Below are 7,505 nucleotides of genomic sequence, written 5' to 3'. Positions count from 1 at the left end.
TAGAGGGGGGAAAATTACTGTCCCCAGTCAAGGAAAAAAGCCTTTCTTTTGCTGGGAAAGGTTTGAACTCCTATGCTCAGCAGCAGGATCTTGAAAACTGACAGAAGGGTAGCACAGGGGTAGCACAAATCAAACTTTACATATCCATAAAAAACTCTTAAAGTTGGTCAGGGCCCTCTTAGACACCCCAGTTCAAACATTAATTTTAGCAACTGGCAGTTAAAATCAGCTGTAAGAGAGGCAGTTACAATCTAAATTCCATCATAATTCCACATAAATTAGACTGAAGCTATTATTTACTTTGGCCATACATTGCATGAGCTCATGGTCTGTTTAAGGCACAGAATAGCACTAAGGCTACACAAAATACAGAAAGTATGGTTAGCTTCATTCAAAATCTTTGTCAGAGAAGCTTGCCTTTTTGAATGGGAATAGTGAAAGGAAAGGGCATCTTCATCTTTCCTGTCATAGCTGTGAAACTGCGCAGCAAAGAATGCAGTGGAAAGCATCTACATTTTCAGCGGAACCTGTGATGAGTGACTATGATGTATGTTTATGTTTCCATGCATATTAGCTGTATTTTCAGGCCTGGTGTAATATTGATCTTTTTCATTCTGTGTCCCACCACAAAAACTAAGCAGCTGGCTGCATGTGACAAAGCTCATGCGCGTGAATAACCTCTTGAAAGTGAGGTGGATGGGATGACTCATGGTGCCTGAAGTTCCGCACTTGCTTAGATGTGTAAGCAGAAGGGGGACTTAGTATTACATAGTTTAAAAAAGGTCACTGAACCCTTTTTGTTTCAATTTTTCTACTTTGCTCCCTGTGTAAGATACAACAAATGCTGCTGCTTGAAAGGGTTGTTACAAATGAAGTAAATTTTAACTGATTAAAATAAAATGTGTGGATCAACATGGATTTCTTTACAGTAGTGTCCAGTTTTCACTCCTGTCACTCTAAGTATCTATGTAACTTGGTATCTATGGTTCCAAGTCACATCTTACTTTAGTCATACTTCTGTAGCTGCAGATATTGTTCAGTGTGGTACAGGAAAAGTACATTTGTCAACCAAGATAAGCTACGAACGATAAGGATTTTAGATAAGAATGACACAAAACATTATGTTGACTCATCAACATAAACATAATTGAGAGTTTCTAGTGCTTTCCAGTACTTCAGTTTCAGAACTGGTTTAAAACACATGAAAAGTGTTAGCCTAGGGCAGCTCGTTGGTGCCTACTGCAGAGTCTGCCCTTGCCCAGCTGGAGATACTACCAGTTGCTGCTAGAGTAAATCATATTGATATTTCACTGTAGGTTCCATTAATTAATCACCATCAAGTAGGACATTGCCTAGTCTTCTATATGGATGAGATATCAAAATGACCCTGACTTTGCGGAAGAGATCAGCTGGAGGCATTGTGGATGGAAAATAAGGGCCTTGCATGGAAGAACTTCTGTTCCCTTCCTAGCACATGGCTTGGGAGCACTGAGGACAATGCAGGGATGACTAGTGAGTATTGGAAAAGGTGTTGGAGGAATCTGGGGAAATAAGTTCCCCTAACAAACTGGAGAGAAGACTTAGTAAGGGAAGAAAGAGTTTATGATAATACTTCCCCTAGTATTTCACCAAGTATTCTGTCTTGCTTCCCTGAACCCTAGTCAGCCACCATCCTCCCTTCTGGTCCTCAGTCTTCAGACCTGCAATGATGGTCTACAAGTATCCTATTTTGCCATAAATCTGCCTGCCAATGACACTCCTGGGGAGCATTGCACTGGTTCAATACCAGAGTATTGAACTATTACCTTCTTCTGAGTGCTAATAATGAAGGCAAGGGATTTACTGTTCTCATATGCAAAGAGGAAAAAAAAATATTTGCAGTGGAGAGAGTTCAAAAGCTGTTTCTCTCAGTCTGTTGTCTGCCCAGATGTAGATTTACCAAAAAGAAGGCAAGGAAGAGCTCAGCAGATCTTTAGCACTTTCCCTACCACCTGCCCCCACATTATGTGTTGCAGTCACAGCCAGAGGACAAGACAGTCTCTCAGTCCTTCTTCTAGCCCCAGCAGTACTCTATCCATTCACCTCCTGATTATCACAAAGGCACAAAACACTTTTCAAAAGGACAGAATTAATAATAAAACAAACATAGCCCAGAATTTGGTTAACAGGAAGCCTGTAAACAGGAAACAAGTAAGCTCAATTACCATGTAGAGATGGCAGTCCAAGCTCAGCACCATTTATTTGCATAGATTACAGATCTGAGGGAGAATATCCTATCCTCTGTGCAATACCATCAGGCCTTGTGAGAGTGGCCTCTGTGATCATCAGGGCTCTTGCCAGACGCTTGCCAAAGGCTGGCAAACGTCACTGTTTGGCAACTTCCTTATGGCTGCTTTCTCTTCCTCTTCCAGAAAAGCATTAATCTATTACTCCATTGTATAGACCATTATTTTATGGGGTTTAATAAAACCTTAGTATTTCTTTTTCTAGATTTTTCTAATATATATTTAGGGTTGTTTAATAATAGTTTTGCCTGCAGGTATCCAAGATACATGTTACAACTGACACAGAGACAGTATCTGTATTGCTGCAGCCAGATATTTCAAGTATAAGTAGAATTGTCCTATATGTAGGCTGTGTTTATATTACACATCCAAGTCCACATAATACAATTAAATTTGTGGTCAGGAGTCAACAGTATATCATATTGCCTTGTAGGAAGTAAAGCCCCAGACAGGCTAATACTAACATATAATCTTAGCTTTCTGTTCATGGGTGCTGTCACAACTGAGGGACAATATATTCAGTGGATAAAAACTAAGCATGTGTTTGTAGACCATAAACTTCTATATAAGTTTCATGTAACTTTAATTCAATCCTCCTGTGTATGTGCTTTGTTGTCCAGTGTTTTACTTTGCCACAGCAGTATTTTTCCAACAGACCCCCAGCCTTGCATGCTTGCTTTGATCTGTACTGTTTCTACATTACTATCACTAAAAGCAATGCTCTGGGACATTTCCTTAGAAACCCACTGTTGGAAGTAAGCATTCAGCGACCTACTCTGCTCCAGGCAGTACTACCTCTCTGTTATAACAATACTGTTTTACAACACAGATTCTCTTTCCCCTTGACTATCAGAAATGCTACTCAGAGCAGAGGAAGTGTTCTGTCAGTCCTCCACCTGATCAGAGAAGCTCACGGAGATAAATAACATGGTGTGCAAATCTGCTCAGTCATAGCATCCAAGCAGCTGTACTTCCTCACCCAGATACAGAGAAATCTTCCATGTGCCATACTTCTTCCACTTTTCTGGCTACTCACCCCACCCCTTCAGCTATGAATTTCACTTGTAATGCAACTAGAGAGGAGGGTAAATGAAACACATCCCTCTGCTTCAGCTTTCTTGGCCTGACTAACTGGCTGAACCTGCTGCTGTCTCTTCATCACCGCAGGCTGACAAGAAGAAACATGAAGAATTCCTTGTTCGCCTCAGAGAAGAAAAAGCTCAGAAGAATGGGAAGGCAAGTATGAAAGGGAGAAATCATGAAAAAAAATGAAAACCCAAAAGGCCCAAACTGAAGTCAGGTGAAGAACATTCAAGAGAAAAGGAAATAAAAATAGAAAACAACAACAACAAAAAGACAAAAAGGGAAGATATTAAAGAATGACAGTACAATGGGAGTAGAAGTGAGATAAGGCAAAATGGTGTTGCAGAGGAAGTGGAGGAGAGACTAACATGGGAAAGATTAGAAGAAGCAGTCTTGAAGGAAGAGAGATATGAAAAGACATTAAGGATCATGTCGTGGTTTAACCCCAACCAACAACTTAGCACCACGCAGCTGCTCACTCACTCCCCCCCCCACCCAGTGGGGTGGGGGAGACAATCAGGAAAAGAAGTAAAACTCGCGGGTTGAGATAAGAATGGTTTAATAGAACAGAAAAGAAGAAATTAATAATGATAACATTAATAAAATGTTATCATTACTGTTATTACAACAGTAATAATAAAAGGATTGGAATATACAAGTGATGCGCAGGGGAATTGCTCACCACACGCTGACCGACACCCCGCCAGTCCCCGAGCAGCGATCCCCCGCCCCCACTTCCCAGTTCCTATACTAGATGGGACGTCCCATGGTATGGAATACACCGTTGGCCAGTTTGGGTCAGGTGCCCTGGCTGTGTCCTGTGCCAACTTCTTGTGCCCCTCCAGCTTTCTCACTGGCTGGGCATCAGAAACTGAAAAATCCTTGACTTTAGACTAAACACTACTTAGCAACAACTGAAAACATCAGTGTTCTCATACCTAGCTTAAAAACATAGCACCGTACCAGCTACTAGAAAGACAACCAACTCCACCCCAGCTGAAACCAGGACAATCAGAAAAAAGGAACCTACAATGTCATCTTATGAGCAAAACTATTTCACCAGTCCTTTGGTATTCATCATGTAATGATCATGAGGCTATTAAAAGTTCTGAAGCATTTCCAGTAAGCAGCCAGTTCCTCGAACCCAGATGCTGTTGGAAGCCAGTGTTCTGACATGTGGATAAACTGATAATTTAGTGAAGGACCCCAGTGGATGGGCAGGCTAATACCAGCAAAGAGCAACTGTAAAAAAAAATAGCTATTTTTTATTCGGACCAACCTTCAGCCTTCAGGTTGAGAGGACACCAAAAGCCTGTTTTGTAAGATTTGTATTTTCTCTTCCTCATTCCTGATACCTCCAGTGCAGGGAAAGAAAAAACAAATAGCTTTTACGATTGCTATTTGAAATATGAAGCAGGCATCTTATTTAAAGGCAACCAACCAGATAAGCTAGTTAACATGGCACAATAACAACCCTTTCCCAGTCTCCCAGTGTAGGCAACTGAAGGTAAAATATAATATTGCAATACCAATTACTGAACTATTATGCCAACAAGCCTTGTTCAATAGAGGATTTTTGCTGACATTCAACTGGTAAAGGGGAGTCAGGCAAAAAGTAGAATTACATGCAGAAGACCAAGTGACACCAAAATTTAGCTCACAGTATGAAGATTACCTATCCTGCACTAGGTGGGTGGTGATTATAACTTTATTCTATAACCTTGTGCATGGTTGATTATACTGCACCGCAGAGAGACAGAACAGTAATAACAGGACTGCAAATGACTGATTTTTTCCAAGCTGTTCCACACAGATATCAGCCAGCTTGAACAAAATGAAAAATAATGAAATTAAGGCAAATTATCAGTTCAGGCAAGATCTACCGCTATATGTTTGGCATGCTGTAATGTAATTAGTACTGATCAAACTATTAATTGTGGAACATTATCAGTCACATTTTGCCCTTGTTTCTCTTACTGACTCTTCTGTGAACAGATCATGACTTTTATAGACTTCTTTCATTTTGATGTTGGTTCTAATTGTTCAAAATCAGTACGTGAGAAAAAAAATAACTGACAGGCTTCTTTTGTACTGCTGATACCAAAGTTCAAGTATCCTGAAGTACTTGTATTCAGTTTGCTAACAATAGTACAGTAGCTTACTTAGTTGCCTGATGTGATCTATGTTCCCTTACTTTTGCAAAATGAGGAGGAGGAACGAAGAAAGTAATGGGAGTAATGAATTTCTATGGCCTGTAAGACAAAGAGGGTAGTAGGCAGGCCTAACAAATGGTAGGAAATCCCTAAATTTTCCAACCCATCTATGCAAAGAAAACCAATTTATCTAATGTTATGAGAAGCCTGAAATTAGAACAGGCAAGCATTCCACCCCCTGCCATATAATGGCAGAATGTGCCTAGTAATCAATTAACATAAGTCTCCTGTAAGGTAGGAAAGTACCATAATCACCATCTGACTTTGTGTGAAGACACAAAGACTACATCTAAGCCTGAGGAACTAGGCTCCTGCATCCATGTTAGACCCCAGCCACATCTCTATGTGAGCATGTGACAATTCACTTCCATCCCAGGCGGAAGAAGGAGAGAAACTTGGGCACCTGTGTGCAGAGAGATCTTCAGTGCATGACAGCCAAATCCGCAATCTGGATGGACCATAGCTATGCACGCAGATAGACTATCAGTCTAGACACAGCTAAAGAGGTTTACCAGAACCCATAGTGGTTAATGTACATGTACCTGAAATAAGGGGTGTCATATCCATCTTCAACCTTCCAAGTAATGACAATTTTTCTTGTTCATCTCATCTCTTGCCAGAGAACCTGTGCTACCCTGTGTCACCCTCCATCAAAAAAAACAATCTAATTTTTGAGTAACATTCTTCCCTTAGTTTATATTCTGATGTTATTACTTCTGCTGGAATGTAAATACTAATTAGAACAATTGGATTTAAGTTAGTATAGCATGACAGCTTAAATTAATAACTTTAACCCCATATCACTAAAGACAACTTTTCTCCACAAAGTCTAGCTTTTTTGCCTCATTCTGCAAAACAACTATTCCCTTCACCCACTCCCACTACACTGCATGCATCATCTTTGTGTGACATGTAAGTAAGCATGCTTCAAGACGACAGAGAAAGTCTGGATTATTTTACTCAAGCCACTAATTAAAAGCATAGAAAAGGAATTAGTATACACATTAAACTACTATAAAACGAGGAGCAATTGATGATTGTTTGCCAGATCAGTTACCAGATGTTTTAACTGCTACTTGGTTTCCCGTTGGAGCCATCCCTTCACTCCTAATCAGATCTTCACTTGGGCTCCTAACTTGTGTGCATGCACCCTGTCTAGACATTCACTTAATAATTCCCTTTCAGACTGGTCCTCGCTGCTCTCTGGCACAAAATAGCTCCGTTAAGGAATTTACGTGATAGCTAAACGTTCCAGCACTAAGCCTGGAGCACAAGTCTTATGAGGAGCGGCTGAGGGAACTGGGGTTGTTTAGTTTGGAGAAAAGGAGGCTGAGGGGAGACCTTATTGCTCTCTACAACTACCTGAAAGGGGGTTGTAGTGAGTTGGGGGTCGGTCTCTTCTATCAAGTAACTAGTGATAGGATGAGAGGCAACGGCCTCAAGTTGCGCCAGGGGAGGTTTACATGGGCTATTAGAAAAAATGCCTTCACCGAAAGGGTTGTCAGGCATTGCAACAGGCTACTTAGGGAAGTGGTAGAGTCACCATCCCTGGAGGTATTTAAAAGATGCGTAGACATGGCACTTCAGGACATGGTTTAGTGGGCATGGTGGCGTTGGGTTGATGGTTGAACTCGATGGTCTTAAAGGTCTTTTCCAACTGAAACGATTCTATGATTCTAAGATGGTACCACTTAGCTGCACAATTCCATCCCCTCATTGCAAGGACTGATGCCTGGGGTTGGGGGTTTCATTTGGAGCGCGTGTTAGCAAAGGCGGGTTTTTTTCCCCAATGGTTGCAATCTGCACACATGGTGCTCCATGGTCCTAGGGACAGGAAACTTGTTTTATGTTGGGTTCTAACAAGGTGTCTGTTCCTTTACCGCTTCGTCAGATGTATTTTTTAAAACAACCACAGAGCGATAAA

This window comes from Accipiter gentilis, chromosome 5 (genome assembly GCF_929443795.1).
Source record: "Accipiter gentilis chromosome 5, bAccGen1.1, whole genome shotgun sequence".
Lineage (NCBI taxonomy): Eukaryota > Metazoa > Chordata > Aves > Accipitriformes > Accipitridae > Astur > Astur gentilis.
This window is presented reverse-complemented; position numbering follows the sequence as displayed.